General features: G+C 44.8%; 1 long non-coding RNA gene and 1 pseudogene across 1 annotated transcript; both read left to right on the top strand.

The window, feature by feature from the left end:
* The first annotated feature begins 1,390 nt into the window (after positions 1–1,390).
* Positions 1,391–10,332, top strand: LOC146869586 (uncharacterized). Its single transcript, XR_014961928.1, has 3 exons — positions 1,391–1,765; positions 4,294–6,168; positions 8,691–10,332. It is a non-coding gene; the product is annotated as an uncharacterized LOC146869586 (long non-coding RNA).
* A 669-nt stretch (positions 10,333–11,001) lies between these two features.
* Positions 11,002–12,923, top strand: LOC146869585 (uncharacterized; annotated as a pseudogene).
* The last annotated feature ends 725 nt before the right edge of the window (positions 12,924–13,648 follow it).

The raw sequence follows: 13,648 nt of genomic DNA, 5'->3' as shown, positions 1-13,648 counted from the left end.
CAGCGTAGCCTGCAGTTGAGGGAAGGCGGGGGCCGACAGAGCCACCCACAGTTCGGCCACACCACTGGCACCGGTTGGGCATCTCAGGCAGGTCTTCCCATTCCCAGCTCGTTCACTGGCCGCCTGACGCTTTGCCTTGGTGCTCACATGCGCCGCTTTCTGTGCCGATTATGTAGCAGGGGAGGCAGCCTCACCCGTGCTGGGTCCACCGTCTTGTAGTGGCTGTTTCACACTTCGGATGCTCTGTCCCAGCGGCAGCTAGATGATATGAGCGTCCACCATCTTGGGATCTACCGGGGCGCAGCGTGCTTGAGTTTACTGCACCGGAGAGGTAGTTCTACAGGTTTCACTGGCGTTAAGTAGTGCCGGCAGGTTTCCGATAACATTATTCCAATATTTCCTTTGGCCTCCAACATATGGGCAGGATATTATTGTGTAGGCCTCCTGAGCAGCAAGAGCCTCACGCAAGTGCAGCCATCTTGCCTGTGCGCCCTCTAGCGCCCTCGTGTTAGATAAAGTTCCTTGTGAGTAATGTAAGCTGGGGTTGATTTGCCTAGAGCCTGCATAGAAAATTGTTTTCCTGTACTTGAATCATGTTTTGCCCCATAATGGTGCCCATACAGTGCAGCTGGAAGGCATATACGTTTATATATTTTCACAATTTCTCTAATGGGTTTGCTGCCTATTTTGACAAATTTAAACACTGCTTCAAAAGCACTGATGAATTTTACATTTGTAGTTTTAGCGTGTGGTCACCAATGTTCTTCCTGCAAAAATAGGATACCCAGATAATTGAACGTCTTCACTTGCTCTAGTTTGTGTCCTGCTGCGAAATATGTTTTGCCCTTGTTTTTCCTCCTGCCACAGACCATAGTGTATGTTTTTGTTAGATTCAGTTTTAGGTCTCTGCCCTCCATAAAGGTTAAAAACTGCTAATCAAAAGCTGAAGGCCGTTTGTTGTTCGAGACTACAACACCTTGTCAACTGCATATAATAAAATGGGGTGCAAAGCCTTGTCCATTGAATGGTGGGCCATTGTCTGTTTTCACTACCTTCGGTATGCCCCATGCTGCGAAAACTTCATCCAACACAGGTATAGTGGTGGCAGCTTTGGTTGACAATATGAGGTGCGCAATCGGAAAACGTGAGTACTCATCCATTACGACCAGGATGTACTTACCAGATTGCAATTATGACTTTGACCTATTGGCTTTGACGTGGTCTAATGTCATTCTGCCTTCTGACTTTACCTTGCTTCAAACTTTTCTGTGTGCACAGAGGTGCTTGTAAGTTGATGAGAATTATAGGTGCGGACTATTGCCTTTGACAGGGCCTCATGTCTGACTCTGCCTAGCTGCTGCGTGCACAGCCGTGCTTGCAAGTTGTTTGGGTTATTCACATTCAAGGTCTTGGTGTTTTCCTGAGCGATTGTTTTTGTTTAGTGTACTGTGGAAGGCCTTGTGAGAGCTTCGTCAAGACAGAGGCTGGAAGAAGTGCGAATGGAGGAAGAGACTTGAGAGCTCCTTACTGCCATGGAGATGCTTGCTTGGAACTTGGCCAGTTCTGGTAAAATTCCTCTGGCGGTGGGAGGAGGTCTTTCACGAATCTTCTAGTGTGTTTATAGCTGAGGGTTGCAGGCTGAGAAACTGGGAGTTTGGATTCCGAGCGAGGGCAGACGTGTCTATCTCGGATTGAACCCTGGCTTGCTGAGCTCTTATCCCCGGCTGTAATTCCCCCAGTCAGAAGTGGGCAGTGTATGCACCAGGTGATGTATTGAGTTGTGTGGTTCTTTGATCATTGGAGGTGTTTTCTTTGTGGTGTGGGAGGTGCACATCCAGAGTACTCCTCTGTTCTCTATATATGTATATCTTTCTGATCTCTTGCAGGACGTCCAGTGTACCTTATCTTATATCAGTTATTGCTTGTTTATTAATCAGTATTATAGTTTGCTCAGTTATTGATTCATGCCTTTAGATTATAAGTTTGCTACATATATTTGCATATTATGCATTTGGTATCTGAGATAGCCTTTGTTTAGAGAGTATTATGTAATAAACCCCAAGCCTTATTCTAAAAGTGATAGAGTCTTTGCATTTTGTTATTTGCCTCCCAGGTGGGAGTGCAGGGATTGGGTGTGGCTTATTGGTGAGAACCTACATTCAAAACATTTTGGCGTAGTCGGTTGCAGTATCTGAACATTGATTTAAAAGGGGAAGATATGTTTTTTTTTTTTTTTTTTTAGAAATTGAAAGCAGACTCTTAGATATCAATTGATTTATTTGCATGGCGGTAGCCCATATGATGTGCTGGCTCATGAAGTGAGCTAATTGTGCTGAGTTAGAATTGGTGTGTGTGTGTTTAAGTGTGTTTTGTAAAAAGTGCTTATAAATAGCTTGCTACGTGAGGCAGAAAGGGCTGGATCCCTTTTAAGTGTTTGTTAAGGAATGCATATCAAATGTTTTCAGTTGCAAAGTGAATGTAAAATGTCAGAGCATAACTCTGAAGCGTCGGACTCCTTCGAGTTTAAAGACTCCGGAGTTGCGATGAAGGGTGTTAATCAGCAGGAGATTAATGACATTTTAGACAGAGACAGCTGTGTTATTTTAAATGTGTTGGTTAATATGCATCAAACATGTGAGCATTTGCTAACAGAACGTAGTGAGTTGAAAACAGAGCTAGTTGATGCCCAGTTTGAAAATATATCTTTGAAGACAGAATTAAACGTGTACCAGGCTGTGAAGCTGTTTACTTTGACCAGCCAGAATGATTCAGATGTGATAAATGTTACAGAGAATGCAGTCAGTCTACGAGCTACACAGACGGTTTTAATTAATTCTTCTGAGGAGCTTTCTCAGCCAGAAAGGAATGTGCATGAAAGTAAACAGACTAATGTTTTAGGCTTAACGATCACCGATTGCGGACATAAATTAGACATTACAGTGAATGATACATTTTGCTTCGAAAGAGAAATGCAACAATATGATTTTGGATGTGAACAGCAGATTGTGTACAATGGTTACAGGAAAGTGCAGGGAAATGAAAGGTTACTTTTAAATTCAGATGCTGGACAAATGTTGTGCTTTTGCGCACCAACAGATACTGGACAGAACAGAGTTAGAGAAAATGTGGTTTGCCTATGGGAGATTGCAATGGTTATTAAGTGGCATGTACAGACAGAAAAACAGTTTGCACAGGATTTGATAGAAAGTCCTGAAGTGGAGTTTGAAACACAAGATTTCCCAGTGAAGGTGCTCTATGTTATAAAGGAAATGAATTTGAAACAGTACAGAATGCCAGATGGGCGTGAAGGGATCAGTGAGATCATTCAGGGCTTGACAGATTGAGGTGGTGACCCTAATTGTGTAGCATGTGTGAAATATACCTTCTTTGACTGATGCTGTCCCAGATATTGTTACAGAAGTAGCATGGGACTTGATATGCGACTTTTGATATTGCCAATGCTTTTTTCTTTTTGATATGTCAAGATCAGTTTAGGTTTTTTTTCATGAGGTGATAGACTAATGACAGTTAAGAATTTGCTTGAATTCGTTAGACAGAATGGGGGAGCATTTTCAGATTAAAGAATGTGAAGTCTTGCTGGAGGTCAGGAGTGGTTAAAGCTGTTTTTCCACTCAGACATGTAAAGAGTTGTTCTGGGAGTGGGTCATTTGAAAGCGTCTTTGAGACTAATGTTTGGGAGGCTTGCAGTGAGATCATCCAGCAACACTGAGAAGAGCTCAGGCTTTCTGTGATGACTTAGCAGGAATTCCTACGGGAGGGGTCATCCCAGCTCCTCTCCCCTGTAGACAGAGACAGCTTCTTGGAGATAGATGTCTGGGAGGCTTGCAAAGGTGCAGGATCTCCCCCCCCCCCCCGAGGAGAGTCGCAGAGCAGATAGGTACAGACGAAAGTTGGCAGCAGGAGTTCAGAGCACGTTGACCATGAAGAGATAAGGTGCGAGCTAGAGACAGAAGAGACGTCTCTGCTTGTTATGTTTGGCGAGGGGCCATTTGGTGTCCGCAGAGATTTGTGAAGGGGGGCAGCACCTGTGAGGGGTGCAGTGAGAGAAGTGAGAGAAGGAGACTGCCCCAGCCCTTCTTGCTGTGTATAGAAAAAGAGAGATTTTACCAAGAATTCAGAGGCTAAAGCGTTGGTAGTATTCTTAGACAATTCCCCAGAGCTGGAGGACAGCTATGTAGATAGAAATGAAAATATTGTATTTTTAGACATGCAAGAAGTGTACTTTTGAAAAATGTTTTTTGCAAGAAGAGTGATGCTTGTTTCTTTTTTCAGATTCGCCCAGTTCTCCGCGCGTGAGTGGAACTCCCTTCTCCCGTGTGAGTGGGGCCCTCCCTCTCCCCCCCCCTGTCCCCTTCCCCCCCCTCCCCCCCCAAGCCTGGAGTGATCGCCAGACCAGACAGTGGCGGCTGATGCCTGTGGCTGACCAGACTGGATGGGGTCCTCCCTCGTCAAGGAGATGCAGATATATACCGGAGAACATGATGGACTGCTTCTTTTCAAGCAAAGAGGGATCAGCAGAGTGTGGAACTGTTTCCCACACGTGAGGTCGACTTTACATGCATGAAGGCTGTGTGTCTTTCACACAGGGTGACTGCTTGTGTGACTGTGAAGAAAAAAAAAACAAAAGAGGGAACTACAGAATGTACTTTGCCAGAAAAGTTCAGATGCGATGGGAGAATGAAGACTTATAGAGATGCTTTGCTGCCCTGTAGCTGTTGCTACAATATATGTGTTTGGCAGTAGAGTTTCCAGTTTAACCATTGGAGGCATTAGGAGCATTCAAAAGCTTGATTCATTTATTTTGTGTATTCATTTAAACATGTATCTAGATATCTATGAGCTATTTCTAGAAGCACCTGAGTTATTGCTTTTACATGTATTTAGAGAATGCAGACTTTATTTTCTCTAAAGTGATTATCATATACTTTTGATGAGTTTTTCAGGTTTTGCAATGGAGCATTTCGATCATAGTTGCTTTTTAGTCATGATCTGTTTTGAATTATGTATTTTTGTTTAGCCACTTCAGCACATGAGTTGCTGTTTCAACATGTGCTTTTTAGTAGTTGTGCCTTTCAATTTAGAAATGTGGTCTTAAATAATTTTGCTTTCAGTTGAGATATGCAGTGCTTCAATGATAGTTTTGTTTTTTGTTATGATATACAGTTGCTATTTGCTTTGCAATTAATCAATTTTTGCATTTAGGAAATGCAGTGCTTCATTTATAGTTGTGCCTTTAGTTGAGGATTTTGTTTTTGATATATGTGAATGGTGATGATCGAGGGTCATGGGGTGCAATGTGGTGAATGAGCCACTTTTGTGGTCTGACACCCTATGATGACCCTCAACCACCACCATTTTGTACTGACTTAAGTATGTTATGTTACCTTAGCCTTAATGTAGGATGGGTTTGCATATGCCTGCTTTTCTTCTGCCTTTTAGTGGAATAGTATTTCCAAGAATAGAAGGTATGGGATGTTGAGGTGCAGTCTTGTGGGTGGTGGTGCACACATGTGCTCAATGTTGTATACTGAGGGATTAAGTGTATAATGTTATTTGGGTTAGGTGAATTATGACTTTGACCTATTGGCTTTGACGTGGTCTAATGTCATTCTGCCTTCTGACTTTACCTTGCTTCAAACTTTTCTGTGTGCACAGTGGTGCTTGTAAGTTGTGTGGATGAGAATTATAGGTGCGGACTATTGCCTTTGACAGGGCCTCATGTCTGACTCTGCCTAGCTGCTGCGTGCACAGCCGTGCTTGCAAGTTGTTTGGGTTATTCACATTCAAGGTCTTGGTGTTTTCCTGAGCGATTGTTTTTGTTTAGTGTACTGTGGAAGGCCTTGTGAGAGCTTCGTCAAGACAGAGGCTGGAAGAAGTGCGAATGGAGGAAGAGACTTGAGAGCTCCTTACTGCCATGGAGATGCTTGCTTGGAACTTGGCCAGTTCTGGTAAAATTCCTATGGCGGTGGGAGGAGGTCTTTCACGAATCTTCTAGTGTGTTTATAGCTGAGGGTTGCAGGCTGAGAAACTGGGAGTTTGGATTCCGAGCGAGGGCAGACGTGTCTATCTCGGATTGAACCCTGGCTTGCTGAGCTCTGATCCCCGGCTGTAATTCCCCCAGTCAGAAGTGGGCAGTGTATGCACCAGGTGATGTATTGAGTTGTGTGGTTCTTTGATCATTGGAGGTGTTTTCTTTGTGGTGTGGGAGGTGCACATCCAGAGTACTCCTCTGTTCTCTATATATGTATATCTTTCTGATCTCTTGCAGGACGTCCAGTGTACCTTATCTTATATCAGTTATTGCTTGTTTATTAATCAGTATTATAGTTTGCTCAGTTATTGATTCATGCCTTTAGATTATAAGTTTGCTACATATATTTGAATATTATGCATTTGGTATCTGAGATAGCCTTTGTTTAGAGAGTATTATGTAATAAACCCCAAGCCTTATTTTAAAAGTGATAGAGTCTTTGCATTTTGTTATTTGCCTCCCAGGTGGGAGTGCAGGGATTGGGTGTGGCTTATTGGTGAGAACCTACATTCAAAACATTTTGGCGTAGTCGGTTGCAGGATCTGAACATTGATTTAAAAGGGGAAGATATGTTTTTTTTTTTTTTTTAGAAATTGAAAGCAGACTCTTAGATATCAATTGATTTATTTGCATGGCGGTAGCCCATATGATGTGCTGGCTCATGAAGTGAGCTAATTGTGCTGAGTTAGAATTGGTGTGTGTGTGTTTAAGTGTGTTTTGTAAAAAGTGCTTATAAATAGCTTGCTACGTGAGGCAGAAAGGGCTGGATCCCTTTCAAGTGTTTGTTAAGGAATGCATATCAAATGTTTTCAGTTGCAAAGTGAATGTAAAATGTCAGAGCATAACTCTGAAGCGTCGGACTCCTTCGAGTTTAAAGACTCCGGAGTTGCGATGAAGGGTGTTAATCAGCAGGAGATTAATGACATTTTAGACAGAGACAGCTGTGTTATTTTAAATGTGTTGGTTAATATGCATCAAACATGTGAGCATTTGCTAACAGAACGTAGTGAGTTGAAAACAGAGCTAGTTGATGCCCAATTTGAAAATATATCTTTGAAGACAGAATTAAACGTGTACCAGGCTGTGAAGCTGTTTACTTTGACCAGCCAGAATGATTCAGATGTGATAAATGTTACAGAGAATGCAGTCAGTCTACGAGCTACACAGACGGTTTTAATTAATTCTTCTGAGGAGCTTTCTCAGCCAGAAAGGAATGTGCATGAAAGTAAACAGACTAATGTTTTAGGCTTAACGATCACCGATTGCGGACATAAATTAGACATTACAGTGAATGATACATTTTGCTTCGAAAGAGAAATGCAACAATATGATTTTGGATGTGAACAGCAGATTGAGTACAATGGTTACAGGAAAGTGCAGGGAAATGAAAGGTTACTTTTAAATTCAGATGCTGGACAAATGTTGTGCTTTTGCGCACCAACAGATACTGGACAGAACAGAGTTAGAGAAAATGTGGTTTGCCTATGGGAGATTGCAATGGTTATTAAGTGGCATGTACAGACAGAAAAACAGTTTGCACAGGATTTGATAGAAAGTCCTGAAGTGGAGTTTGAAACACAAGATTTCCCAGTGAAGGTGCTCTATGTTATAAAGGAAATGAATTTGAAACAGTACAGAATGCCAGATGGGCGTGAAGGGATCAGTGAGATCATTCAGGGCTTGACAGATTGAGGTGGTGACCCTAATTGTGTAGCATGTGTGAAATATACCTTCTTTGTCTGATGCTGTCCCAGATATTGTTACAGAAGTAGCATGGGACTTGATAATGCGACTTTTGATATTGCCAATGCTTTTTTCTTTTTGATATGTCAAGATCAGTTTAGTTTTTTTTTCATGAGGTGATAGACTAATGACAGTTAAGAATTTTCTTGAATTCGTTAGACAGAATGGGGGAGCATTTTCAGATTAAAGAATGTGAAGTCTTGCTGGAGGTCAGGAGTGGTTAAAGCTGTTTTTCCACTCAGACATGTAAAGAGTTGTTCTGGGAGTGGGTCATTTGAAAGCGTCTTTGAGACTGATGTTTGGGAGGCTTGCAGTGAGATCATCCAGCAACGCTGAGAAGAGCTCAGGCTTTCTGTGATGACTTAGGAGGAATTCCTACGGGAGGGGTCATCCCAGCTCCTCTCCCCTGTAGACAGAGACAGCTTCTTGGAGATAGATGTCTGGGAGGCTTGCAAAGGCGCAGGATCTCCCCCCCCCCCCCCCCCCGAGGAGAGTCGCAGAGCAGATAGGTACAGACGAAAGTTGGCAGCAGGAGTTCAGAGCACGTTGACCTTGAAGAGTTAAGGTGCGAGCTAGAGACAGAAGAGACGTCTCTGCTTGTTATGTTTGGCGAGGGGCCATTTGGTGTCCGCAGAGATTTGTGAAGGGGGGCAGCACCTGTGAGGGGTGCAGTGAGAGAAGGAGACTGCCCCAGCCCTTCTTGCTGTGTATAGAAAAAGAGAGATTTTACCAAGAATTCAGAGGCTAAAGCGTTGGTAGTATTCTTAGACAATTCCCCAGAGCTGGAGGACAGCTATGTAGATAGAAATGAAAATATTGTATTTTTAGACATGCAAGAAGTGTACTTTTGAAAAATGTTTTTTGCAAGAAGAGTGATGCTTGTTTCTTTTTTCAGATTCGCCCAGTTCTCCGCGCGTGAGTGGAACTCCCTTCTCCCGTGTGAGTGGGGCCCTCCCTCTCCCCCCCCCTGTCCCCTTCCCCCCCCCCTCCCCCCCCAAGCCTGGAGTGATCGCCAGACCAGACAGTGGCGGCTGATGCCTGTGGCTGACCAGACTGGATGGGGTCCTCCCTCGTCAAGGAGATGCAGATATATACCGGAGAACATGATGGACTGCTTCTTTTCAAGCAAAGAGGGATCAGCAGAGTGTGGAACTGTTTCCCACACGTGAGGTCGACTTTACATGCATGAAGGCTGTGTGTCTTTCACACAGGGTGACTGCTTGTGTGACTGTGAAGAAAAAAAAAACAAAAGAGGGAACTACAGAATGTACTTTGCCAGAAAAGTTCAGATGCGATGGAAGAATGAAGACTTATAGAGACGCTTTGCTACCCTGTAGCTGTTGCTACAATATATGTGTTTGGCAGTAGAGTTTCCAGATTAACCATTGGAGGCATTAGGAGCATTCAAAAGCTTGATTCATTTATTTTGTGTATTCATTTAAACATGTATCTAGATATCTATGAGCTATTTCTAGAAGCACCTGAGTTATTGCTTTTACATGTATTTAGAGAATGCAGACTTTATTTTCTCTAAAGTGATTATCATATACTTTTGATGAGTTTTTCAGGTTTTGCAATGGAGCATTTCGATCATAGTTGCTTTTTAGTCATGATCTGTTTTGAATTATGTATTTTTGTTTAGCCACTTCAGCACATGAGTTGCTGTTTCAACATGTGCTTTTTAGTAGTTGTGCCTTTCAATTTAGAAATGTGGTCTTAAATAATTTTGCTTTCAGTTGAGATATGCAGTGCTTCAATGATAGTTTTGTTTTTTTGTTATGATATACAGTTGCTATTTGCTTTGCAATGATTCAATTTTTGCATTTAGGAAATGCAGTGCTTCATTTATAGTTGTGCCTTTAGTTGAGGATTTTGTTTTTGATATATGTGAATGGTGATGATCGAGGGTCATGGGGTGCAATGTGGTGAATGAGCCACTTTTGTGGTCTGACACCCTATGATGACCCTCAACCACCACCATTTTGTACTGACTTAAGTGTGTTATGTTACCTTAGCCTTAATGTAGGATGGGTTTGCATATGCCTGCTTTTCTTCTGCCTTTTAGTGGAATAGTATTTCCAAGAATAGAAGGTATGGGATGTTGAGGTGCAGTCTTGTGGGTGGTGGTGCACACCTGTGCTCAATGTTGTATACTGAGGGATTAAGTGTATAATGTTATTTGGGTTAGGTGAATTATGACTTTGACCTATTGGCTTTGACGTGGTCTAATGTCATTCTGCCTTCTGACTTTACCTTGCTTCAAACTTTTCTGTGTGCACAGTAGTGCTTGTAAGTTGTGTGGATGAGAATTATAGGTGCGGACTATTGCCTTTGACAGGGCCTCATGTCTGACTCTGCCTAGCTGCTGCGTGCACAGCCGTGCTTGCAAGTTGTTTGGGTTATTCACATTCAAGGTCTTGGTGTTTTCCTGAGCGATTGTTTTTGTTTAGTGTACTGTGGAAGGCCTTGTGAGAGCTTCGTCAAGACAGAGGCTGGAAGAAGTGCGAATGGAGGAAGAGACTTGAGAGCTCCTTACTGCCATGGAGATGCTTGCTTGGAACTTGGCCAGTTCTGTTAAAATTCCTCTGGCGGTGGGAGGAGGTCTTTCACGAATCTTCTAGTGTGTTTATAGCTGAGGGTTGCAGGCTGAGAAACTGGGAGTTTGGATTCCGAGCGAGGGCAGACGTGTCTATCTCGGATTGAACCCTGGCTTGCTGAGCTCTGATCCCCGGCTGTAATTCCCCCAGTCAGAAGTGGGCAGTGTATGCACCAGGTGATGTATTGAGTTGTGTGGTTCTTTGATCATTGGAGGTGTTTTCTTTGTGGTGTGGGAGGTGCACATCCAGAGTACTCCTCTGTTCTCTATATATGTATATCTTTCTGATCTCTTGCAGGACGTCCAGTGTACCTTATCTTATATCAGTTATTGCTTGTTTATTAATCAGTATTATAGTTTGCTCAGTTATTGATTCATGCCTTTAGATTATAAGTTTGCTACATATATTTGAATATTATGCATTTGGTATCTGAGATAGCCTTTGTTTAGAGAGTATTATGTAATAAACCCCAAGCCTTATTCTAAAAGTGATAGAGTCTTTGCATTTTGTTATTTGCCTCCCAGGTGGGAGTGCAGGGATTGGGTGTGGCTTATTGGTGAGAAGCTACATTCAAAACACCTGGTCACGGTGGAACGCTCCCATACCACCATGTCGCAGCCCATAGGCTTGAACGACATGCTGGCCCAATTGGCCGAAGGACAACGCCATTTGCAACTGGTCGTGGAAGCCCAGTCTACGGAAGCCAAAAAGGACTGGGAGATGTTACAAGAGGCCCTACAAGCCCAAGCGGGGCTCTTGGTACAGAATCAAGCCGTCCATGATACTGCTATCCAGAAATTGACGGACACTATTGCCAGCACCAAGGTACATCCAAATGTCCCCCGCTCCATACTACAAAAATACAGAACCGGCGAGGATCCGGACTTCTTTTTTACGAACTTCGAGCGGGTGGCGAGCACGGCCCAGTGGCCTATGGAACGATGGGGCCAATACATCGCCCCGATACTGTCCGGCGAGCTCCAAACGGCCTACCAAGCCGCTAACCCCTCTGGTACCACGCCTATGATATTATAAAAAAAACCATTCTGGAACGCCTCGGCTACGATCAGGAGCAGTATTGTAGTCGGTTTCGAAAGGAGAAATGGCAACCCCAAGACAACCCCCGAGCGTTTTACTACCGGATACAGGACCTAGGGACTCGGTGGCTTCAGCCCCATACGAGTAGCAAGGAAGAGATAGTGGACAAGGTACTGTTGGAGCAATATATCGACGGTCTCCCCCCATTGACCAGGGCCTGGGTTAAACAACATCCCAACCTAACCGTACCCCACACTATAGAACTAGCCTGTGCCCACCAACGGTCACCAGAAGCCCGACCCTTCACCCCCAGAATTCCCACCTCCATCATACACCGCTGTTGGGCAACCGTCCCTAGCCCTGTTCCCTCAACCCCGTGCCCTCTTCTTGATCCCAGACTCATGCCTCGATCGGAAGGGAAAGGAGGTATTCAGGGACCCCAGTGTTTTCATTGTGCGGAATGGGGCCACATCTCCCGCAACTGTCCACAGAAGCCCGCTACAATCAAACCCATGGAAGTCGGATACACCAAAGGCAGGGTGCTATGGGCCGGAGAGGGTGAAGCGGCCTATCGCTTGACCCTTAAGGTGAATCAGACCGATACCCGGGTCCTCGTTGACTCGGGGTGTCGTCATTCAGTGATAACGCAGGAACAAGTACAGGCCCATCAATGGCTAGAAGGGGAAGGAGTGGTCATTACGTGTGTACACGGCGACCAGAAATGCCATCCTGTGGCTAGAGTAACCCTGGAATACGGAGAACAGATAGCCACGATCCGAGTAGGGGTCATTCCACACCTGGTCGAGGACATGATCATAGGAACTGATTACGAGGACTTCTCTGCTCTCTTATCCAGGGCGATAGAGGAAAGAGAGACCCAACGGTGGCTTATGGAATCCCCGTTGTCAACTGTAGACCTAGAGCCGGGGGTGTGCAAGACAAGGAAAACACGTCGAGAAAAGAGAGAGCAAAACCGGATCACGGTGTTACACGGCCAAGCTAACCCCCCTTCTACCCCCTCGGATGCGGAGGAAGAACCAGGACCTACCGGCAGCTTTAGGGCCGAACAAAGGGAGGATCCAACACTGGGACATGCATGGGCCCGGGCCATAGACGACAAAGACGATCAGGTAGGCCCCTGTTTTGTGATATCAAAAGGGTTGCTAAATAGAAAAATAACGAAACCCGATGGACCACTCCGACAGCTCCTGGTACCCCTACCGTTTCGCACTCAGGTTCTCTACTTAGCCCATAACCAGGCGGGAGGGGGTCACTATGGTAAAGAGAAAACGGAGGAATACCTCTTACGCCGATTTTATTGGCCCGGGGTCTTCTCCGACATAAGGCGGTACTGCGCCGCCTGCGCCAGATGCCAGATGTCCAACCCCCCTCACATACCCAAAGCCCCATTATACCCTCTTCCAGTGATCGACGTCCCCTTTTCCCCAAAGAACTACTCACTGACCAGGGGACCCCGTTTATGTCAAAATTGATGGCTCAGATCTGCTCCCTGCTAGGGGTACGCCAAATACACACCTCTGTCTACCAACCCCAAACAGACGGCCTGGTAGAAAGATACAACCAGACCATAAAGACCATCCTGAAAATAACAGTGTCAGAGAGGGGACGGGACTGGGACCGACAACTACCACTAACATTGTTCGCCATCCGAACACATACCCAGTCCTCCACGGGTTTTAGTCCCTTTGAATTGGTTTTCGGGAGGAAGCCCAGGACCCTAGTAGACATGGCAGCCGAAAGGTGGGAAGAAGAGGAGGACGAGAACAGGGCTCTACTCGACTATGTGACACAGCTAAAAGATAAGCTTTCTTCTCTCTGGGACAGGGTGAGGCACAATTTAGAAGCAGCCCAACAGAAACAAAAAAAGCATTACGACCGACAAACCGTTCTTCGACAGTTCACGGTGGGTGACATGGTCTTACTCCTCCTTCCCTCTTCTGACAACAAACTTCTGGCCCGCTGGCAGGGCCCTTACGTTGTGCTTGCCCAAGTCACACCCGTCACTTATCGCATAGCCGTACCCCACTCGGGAAAAAGGGGACAAATATATCACGTTAACCTGCTAAAGAAATGGATCGCTGATCCCGATGACAGGACCAAAACCCCTACAAACCTGTTTATTACTGACAGCAAACCACTAGAGATACCCTTTCCCGAGGCAGGTAACACCCAAAACGATAGGGACATCCCCAAAGGG

This window comes from Triturus cristatus, chromosome 1_1 (assembly GCF_964204655.1).
Source record: "Triturus cristatus chromosome 1_1, aTriCri1.1, whole genome shotgun sequence".
In the NCBI taxonomy this organism is placed as follows: domain Eukaryota; kingdom Metazoa; phylum Chordata; class Amphibia; order Caudata; family Salamandridae; genus Triturus; species Triturus cristatus.
This window is presented reverse-complemented; position numbering and strand designations above follow the sequence as displayed.